A 10,000-nucleotide genomic window follows, 5' to 3' on the forward strand; every position below is an offset into this window, starting at 1 on the left:
CCTGCTGATCCGTGAATTCACGGTCGTTCTCGTCCTCCTCCTGTGTCCCGACCTCTGTTCCCGACGAGATTCCCACGCCCTTGCCTTGCCTGCCCTGTGCCTGAGGCTTTCATGGAATTCTAGGGAACGATTTTGGTCGGTAGTTAAGAGGGCAAAGTGAAAGTGTCGTTGTCAGGTCAACGGTGTGAGGTCTCCGTAATCGCAGTCTGATATGTCTCGCTACATATGTATGTATACATATATATATATATATACATATGTGTGTTTGTGTGTGTGTGTGTGTGTGTGTGTGTGTGTGTGTTTCGAAACTGTAGTCTCAATAGATAAATCAATAAATCTAGTTTTTGCATTGTGGGTTTTTCTACCATAGAACCTACACGGAAGAGTGTTTTACCATTCACACACACACACACACACACAGATATATATATATGTGTGTGTGTGTGTGTGTGTGTGTGCATATATACATATATATAATACACACACTGTATATGTGTGTGTGTGTGTGTGTGTGCATATATACATATATATAATACACACACTGTGTTGTGTGTGTGTGTGTGTGTGTGTGTGTGTGTGTGTGTGTGTGTGTGTGTGTGTATACATAGATAGAGAGATAGATATAGATATAATAAACATACTCTTATTTACATACACATACACACAGATATATATATATATATATATATACTTATTTACATTTATGCATATATACATGTATATATATTTACATTTATGTATATATGTATATATATGTATATGTATATATGTATATATACCTATATTTCTATATATGTATACATATATATAATATCAGATATAGAATGTCTAAATAATGCACTTCATAGAAAACGCAAAAAATAATTTTACACAATTGTCTAAAAGCTTTAATAAATGAAAAATAAATTATGCCATTGAACTGCACAATGTTAGAACAATATGCTGAATAGAAATTGCTCTAAAAGAATTTTACAACGTTATCAAAACATTTAAAATAATCTAATGTGCTTGCAATTACAAACCAATGCACTGAATACAATACTGAACAGTAATCAGCACTCCACGAATCGGAATCAGAATAAAAACACTCGAATGATGTTATTTCTGTAATTAAATACCGAATAAAACATGAAAAAGTATTCATCATCAAAACTTTTCCTGTATACCATATTATGAGTCCAAGTTTTTTTTTTTTTTATCAGCTGTGACAACCTCGACCCTCTCAGCTTCTGAAGAATGGCTCGGGCAGATTTTCTGAAAAATGTTTTTGACCCTCCGCAAGAATTTGTGCCCCGTGTATGCTGACATGACAAGAAAAGGCTGTACATCTTGATTTGTTGATAAAATTCAGGCAATAAGACAAGTAAATTCCCGTGAGCACTGGGATTATCCAGTTGTCTGGGATTAGGATTTTATGCGAACACGGAGCTCACTCGCGATGGATACGATGAAATGCAAAACGTCATGCAACTTTATATGAAGAGCAATGTATGTAATAAGGTAAAAATGTGTTTTGACTGAATCTGAGAAAATACGTTTGAAAGTTTCCAAAGCCTTGCGAAGTGATGAGTGGCATAATAATCAGGTACATATTACATTTTATTTGAAGCTTCCACAATGTTTTGTTTGTAATTATAAATCATCCCAACATACGAAGTAGTTTATTGGTTTTATATTGACCTTATTATATGAAATTAAGATTTTTTTTCAAACTTTGTGTGTCTTTCCAAACTTCGATGATATCGTGTTTTGCAGCAATCACGAGGCAACATCAAACCATGTCTCAAAGTGTAAGGGGTTTCGGGATGCCACAAAAAAGGCTTTTAGTTAAACCGAAACCGGGGTGAAGCAGGCATAAAACTTAACCCAGTTTTCAGTTCCCATTGATTAAAGTAGAATTTTTGCCATGTGAACGACTTCGTTCAGCAGATAAATTTTGATTACAAAATGGTCCAAACGAACGTTTTTATCAGAATAACGTTTACCCCTTGTTTGGCTCTTGATGTCTTGGGGCCAAAAAAGTGTGGCTCTGAAAACCTAATTATTCTTCTGGAGCCAATCCACTATCTTAGACCGTTTATAAAGATTATATAGGAGCAACATGTTGTTTACAGAGTACACGCACACGTACGCATATATATATACATATATGTGTGTGTGTATGTATATATATATATATATATATATATATATAAACATAAATGTGTATGTGTGGATAGATAGATAGATAGATGGATAGGTAGACAAATAAATAGAAAGATAGATTGAGGGCAGGCATAGATGTATACATACATCCATGTATACGTGTGTGTGTATATATATGTATGTATGTATACATACATATGCATGTATGTATGCATATGAGTATGTGTATATATATGTATGTATATATATATATATATATATATATATATATATATATATATATAGGTGTGTGTGTATGCATATACACATTCACACATTCATACATATATATACATATATATAGATAGATAGATATAGATATGTATGTATATGTATGCGTGTGTGTGTGTGTGTGTGTGTGTGTGTGTGTGTGTGTGTGTGTGTGTGTGTGTGTGTGCATATATGTTTGTGTATATGTATATATATGTATATATTTATATGTGTGCGGTTGTGTGTGTGTGTGTGTGTGTGTGTGTGTGTGTGTGTATGTGTGTGTGTGTGTGTGTGTGTGTGTGTGTGTGTATGTATGTATGTATGTATGTATGTATGTATGTATATGTATATGTATATGTATATGTATATGTATATGTATATGTATATGTATATGTATATGTATATGTATATGTATATATATGCATATACACATACACACATTCATACATATATATATATATAGATGGATTGATAGATATAGATATATGTATGTGTGTGTTAATATATCTATCTATCTGTCTTTCTATATATCTGTTCATCTTTCAATCGATGTGTATGTGTATGTGTGTGTGTGTTTGTCTGTGTGTGTTTGTGTGTGTGTTTGTGTGTGTGTGTGTGTGTGTGTGTGTTTGTGTGAATATATATATATATACATATGTGCGTGTATCTGTGTGTTTGCGTGTGTGTGTGTATGAATATATATATATACATATGCATATGTGTATGTGTGTGTGTATACGTACATATATATATGCATATGTGTTCATATATATATATATATATATATATATATATATATATATGTGTGTGTGTGTGTGTGTGTGTGTATGTATGTATGCATTTAATGTGTATGTGAATGTGCGTTGTGTACATACTACTTCATGCGCCTGATTTAATAAGGAGCAGACGCACGCACGACGAAGCCCAGCCGCTGGAGTCCGCCCCAAGTATGCCGCGAGGACTTGGCAATTCAAGCAAACAAACCGGGTCTTACTTTCCCCGTTGGCTTCAACTTCTCACAACATGAGTCGCTCAAGTTGTGGTCTATAAAGTGGCGAAGTTGCGCTTAAGTTCGAGAAATAGTTGCATGCTTTACTGTAGGTTATTATTAACCCGAATATTATCTTTTAGCAGCTGCTTGTGAAAAGTTTATCAAAAGAATTGTAATATTTCTCGCAAACAAATCGGATATTTCAATGATATGGTGAAAGAAAGTGGATATTCGGATGTTTTGGTTGCAGGTATAACTACAGTGTTTTTCTTTGTTGTTGGCAAGTTAAGTCAACACTAAATCTTTAATGTTTTTAATATAAGTGCCACATTAATCACGAGATAAACTCCGAATGAGCTAATATAATTGGCAAAGCAAGTCGACGAATAAATATTTCTATGAAAACATCTGTTTAATCAGCCATCAATGAAAGAACAAAATAAATATGTATAGATATAAAGATAGATTTTTATTATATATATAAAGAGTAATTGATAGACAGACCAAATGAACAACGAAAAAAATATGAAGTCCCTTGTTAGCCAGTTCTCTTTAGCCCTTTTCGAACCCCAAACTAAAATAGATAAATAAATAAATATATCTTTCGATAAATAAATAAATATATCTTTCGATAAATAAATAAATATATCTTTCGATAAATAAATAAATATATCTTTCGATATATAAATAAATATATCTTTCGATAAATAAATAAATATATCTTTCGATAAATAAATAAATATATCTTTCGATAAATAAATAAATATATCTTTCGATAAATAAATAAATATATCTTTCGATAAATAAATAAATATATCTTTCGATAAATAAATAAATATATCTTTCGATAAATAAATAAATATATCTTTCGATAAATAAATAAATATATCTTTCGATAAATAAATAAATATATCTTTCGATAAATAAATAAATATATCTTTCGATAAATAAATGAATATATCTCTCTGCGTCCCGTGGCACTTTGATAACCCAGGAATCCAACGCTCTTTTTATGAAGTATGTATTACCATGATAATAAAAGGTTTATATTACACTTGGAATTCGAAAATTATTTTGTTTTTAACTTTTCCGTTTTGATGGATAATTTGAAGGATTTTAGATTATAAATAAAAGAGAAACATAACGAATGAAGATCATAATTAGGACGATAATGGCAATAGTGATGATAATGATAATGATTAATAGTCATGATGATGACGATAGTAATTATGATAATAAGAGTAATTAAGATTATAAGGATAATAATAAGAAATAAGAAATAATACTAAAAATAACAATTATAATAATGATGATAATAATAATAACAACGATAATAATAGTAAATTATCATTATTATTATTGATATTATTATTATTAATATTATAATTGCTGCTATTATTATTGTTATTATCATCATTATCAATATTATTACTTTTATTACTGATAATAATAATAATGATAATAATAATGATAATGATAATAATAATAATGATAAAAATAATAATAATAATAATAATAATAATAATAATAATAATAATAATAATAATAATAATAATAATAATAATAGTTATGACAATAATGATAGAAATTATAACATAATAATATGATAATAATAATAATGACAATAACAAATATAGTAACAGTAATAGCAGTAATAATAATAATAATAATAATAATAATAATAATAATAATAATAATAATAATAATAATAATAATAATGACAATAATAATAATAATAATAATGATGATGATAATAGTAGTAATAATAATATAGTAGTAGTAGTAGTAATAACATTGATAATAATAATGATAATGATAATGATAATAATAATAACAATAATAATAATAATAATAATAATAATAATAATAATAATAATAATAATAATAATAATAATAATAATAAATAATAATAATATTAATAATGATAACAACAACAATAATAACAATAAGGATGTTAATGATACAAATAATGTCACTATTATGTCAATGGCAATCAATAACAGTATAACCAATAAACTTAATAATGACGTTAGTGGCAAAAATATTTAACGTTATCCTTCCGTATCACAAAACCCAACACCATAAAAAAAAAACATCACCATCATACAAAATGAAATAAAAAATCAAACCAATCTTCTCGACCTAAACGAATAAAAAAAAAAAATACTTACTACATAGAAAACGCTGATCCTACTCTCCCTCCCCTCCCCTTACCCCCTCCTCCCACCTCCTCACCCCTCACCCCCCAGCCTTCCTTTTATGTGCCTGCTGGATTCCTGGGCGCTTTAAACCGAACCTCTTTTGATGTCCCTTCGCTGTGAAAACGCTCCAATCTCGTCCCTTGATGTCAACGTCGGCTTGCCCTGCTTATCGTAGGCATGGCCTGGCTTCGTCTCGGGACAGGTCGTGACCTTGTATTCTGGCCGCTGACCTTTTTGGTTTGGGTTAATGATTAAGGGTTAGGATAAAATGGATATGCGAGATAGCTAGGTCCTTTATCGCTATGGTGAAAAGGAATTAATTAGTGGTGAAAAGGAATGAGTTAATGATTATGTAGTTTCGTGGGTTTTGTTATTGTCCTTTTTGCTGTTATTGTTATTATTGTTATTACCATTATTATCATTATTATTTTCAGTATCGCTATCATTATCGTTTTCATTATTAGTATTTTTAGTAGTAGTATTGTTAGTAGTAGTGGTAGTATCATTGTTATTATTATTATTAGTAGTAGTATCATCACCATTATTATCATTATAACCATTGCTAGTATTATTATTATTATCACAATAACAAGGATTATTATTTTTAGTATAATTACTAGCATTATTCCTATTATTCATATGATTTTTATTGAAGCAGTTTACCAATGATATTATCATCATTATCATTGTTATTTTTGTTTTCCTTGCTACTGTTATTGTTATTTAGTTTCCCTTTTAATTATTCTTCAGTTTATTCTCCTCTGGCATTTCATCATCTGTGTCTACTATAGCATCGTATTAAATATTAATTTTGGATTTTTTTTTTTTTTTTGCTTCTATGCAAATATCTTGGTATCCTGATATTTTTACGTCGTTTTTGGTAGGGAAATATATAAGGTTTCTTTATAAAATAGTATGTGAAGTTATGTTTATAAATCATTAAGAATGAATCGCAGTAAAGGTTAATGTATGTATAGTCAAGAATGGTAAAGAGAACTTATCGATACAGTGATTTTGTGAATATCATGTATCCGTCAGAGTTTATATAGACTTTACGCATTTGATCAAATTTATTACTCAAAATTTGTTCAAAGGAACAACCCCTCACTTTGTTTTCTCTCTCTCCCTCTGCAATGACACTTTTCAGACTTTTTCGTTATTTTTCATTTTCCTTGAGACATAAAACAAACTTTGGGGTAGCCTCGAAAACTTCACGTAACTCGTGGGATATAAGATTACAGGAGAGAAAAGTACATGAGTTATATTTCTGCAAACTTTCTCCGTCTCGCATTTTGACTTCATAAGAGCTGACTAATGTACATTTTTTATGAAATATTTAAGCTACACTAAACTAAATCACCTAGAAATTATACCCAAAATAAGAAAAATAAAAAAAAATACGATTCTCCTAATTTCTCACAATTTATGTTATTCAAAAGGGTCTTACAAAAATATTACATGAATATTTGATTATAAACAAGAGCCGCTTAACAAGTTTTAACCTTATTCTAGTCATCACTCGGGTTGCAATGCCAAGTGGAAGCAACACAAGCATACCATATATACGTTTATAGAATGGTTAATGGTTAATGGTTATAGCAAAAACAATGTGCTAGGCATAAAAGGTCATATAGCACTATGGTAAAGTATTGCGGTTAAAATGGTAAAAATGAATTAACGATTTGGATAAATGGACATAAGAAAGGGAACGAAGAAGAGATAGAAAAGGATAGGGGGGGAAGAGGAGAGGAAGAGGCCATGCAAACTGACCTGAGGCGAGGGCGGAGGTCCAAGGCAGGAGGGATCCCTTTCACCCCCACCCCTCCCCCACACTTACGACAACATTGAGCATGGGGGAGGCAAGTTTAAAGAAATTAAAAGGAAAAAAAAAAAAGAAAAACATATAAAAGGCGTGAGGGAAAGAGCAGACCGATTCAAATATTTATTAGGTTTTGCACTTGATCGTTCACCAAAGAGAAACTAAATAATAGTAAATAGATACCCGTGGAGAACGAGCGTATCACCATGCTAATTCAATTCCTTTGTCATTTGATCGTTGTTGTGTTTTAATCTGGATGTGTTATTGTGTTATCATTATTCATGAGAATTCGATTTATCTTTTCTTACATGCTTCGTGAAAATAGTTACATTAAATTGACTAAAAACATTCGTTTCATTACCATTTCCTGTAACATTTTACAGAACCACTGCAAACTGTGGAAGAGATGTTACAGCCATGCCTCATTTCGAGAATATGAAAATATGATTTCAAAGAAGCAATATTGGTATTTAGATGTTTGTTAACATCGAAATACCGATACTGTTTCTTTCACAGAACACAATAAAAAAAATAATAAATAAAAAAAAACGCAGTAAAGCATTTTTTTTTTTTTTATCATGCCCACTCAAAGGACACAAATTCCTATCCAATTATAAAGCTACACACCCGACTTCCTCCGTGAATGGAATAGTTACCAAGCAATCTCATGAAGTTTGGCAACTGCGCGAAAAACCTCCACGTAGGAACTTGGTTTGCAACACGAAGTTTCTAATATAAAGTTTGTTATCAATTTCGCCCGGAATGGCTGCTAACACATACTCTGACTATTACCTCCGGTGCGTTATATTCGGAGAAATAACATTGTACACTAAGTAGTTAATTAACGCATTTCATCAACACGGAAGGAAAACATATTGTACTTCATAAACTTCTTGTAATAAAGTGCGAACTCTCGGTAGCTTTGGCGTGCATATCAACCCTTATTTTTTACAGCTGTTTTGCAAGTGAAATCAATCGAGTAATGGAAGATAAGGAAGAATGAGATATAAGGGGAGATGAGGAAAGTTAGAGAAGGAGAGAGAGGGGAGATACAGAGATAGAGGAAGGGAAGTAGGAGAAGAGAGAGAGGGGGGATGCAAGAGAGAAGGAAAGAACGAATAGCAGAGAGAGAGAGAGAGAGAGAGAGAGAGAGAGAGAGAGAGAGAGAGAGAGAGAGAGAGAGAGAGAGAGAGGGGGGGGGGGGATGCAAGAGAGAAGGAAAGAACGAATAGCAGAGAGAGAGAGAGAGAGAGAGAGAGAGAGAGAGAGAGGGGGGGGGCAAGAGAGAAGGAAAGAACGAATAGCAGAGAGAGAGAGAGAGAGAGAGAGAGAGAGAGAGAGAGAGAGAGAGAGAGAGAGAGAGAGAGAGAGAGAGAGAGAGAGAGAGAATGGGGGGAAGAGGGAAAAAAAAAGAAATTAATAGAGAAAGATGAATACAGAGAGAGAGAGAGAGAGAGAGAGAGAGAGAGAGAGAAAGGGGAGGGAGGGAGAAAATGAAAGACATAGATTACTAAAGAAAGATGGATACACAGCAAAATAAAACATTTACGTAAACTTCTGTTATTCTAAAACAAGCCTGGATGCCTTCCCCTCGACCTCTATACAAACATTTATGACCTTTTGATCTTTTCCTCACTGTTATTTACGCTATCACTTTGTTATCTTTGCTAGAGTTCCTATTGTTTAGAAAAAATACCATTGTTATTGTTGTAAACATTATTGTCTTGTTGCTATTGTTGTTATTACTGTCTTTTTTTTATCATGTTCAGTGTTAATAATTACTGTTATTGTTGATGTTATTAACTACTGCAATTGTTTTGATGCTATCCTTATTACTTCTATTATTATCAATGTTATTACTGTTTATCATACTATGTTGCAGCCGTTGTTGTTGTTATTAGCTGCTTCAGTTGCCGTTAATGTAGTTGTTACCTTTATTATTACTGGGTCCGTTATGATTGTTATTGCTGTTCTTCTGGCAATTACTGTTCATGTTATTATCATCATTGTCGTCATCGTTGTTCTGTGCCAATGCTACAATTATCATTGTTATTGTTAATATCGTCACTGTTCTTATTATCACTATTATTATTACTGTCGTTTCACTATCAGGCACTACATCATTATACCATCAGGAGCAGAAATAGCACCGTCATCATCATCTTTATCATTGCAGTTACCTTCACTAGCATATGCATAAATATCATTATTTTCAGTACTTCTTTAACCTTTCCTCGTCAACAAAACTATCATATTATTATTTCCCTAATTGCTGACACACAAACAGCCGTATTCAGCAGTTCTATCGAGCAGCGTAAGTAAACATGGATAAATCGAACAGCTATATGTCACTTTTTCTTTCATAATGATATATAAGCAAACATTTCGTTTTGTTTTGTTTGTATTATTATTATTCTTACAGAAAACTACGAATGATTTATCAAGAGACACTAAGATTATGGAAATCTTAACTTTTAAGACACTTTCTTAATACGAGAATTGAATATGAAAACACTACAAAAATCAATTCATTTTACGCTGCGCATCAGACCTTGCAGTGCTGCCAACCGCGTCTGTCAGTCCGCAAGAATC

The sequence above is a fragment of the Penaeus chinensis genome, chromosome 35 (assembly GCF_019202785.1).
Source record: "Penaeus chinensis breed Huanghai No. 1 chromosome 35, ASM1920278v2, whole genome shotgun sequence".
NCBI classification, from domain to species: Eukaryota; Metazoa; Arthropoda; class Malacostraca; order Decapoda; family Penaeidae; genus Penaeus; species Penaeus chinensis.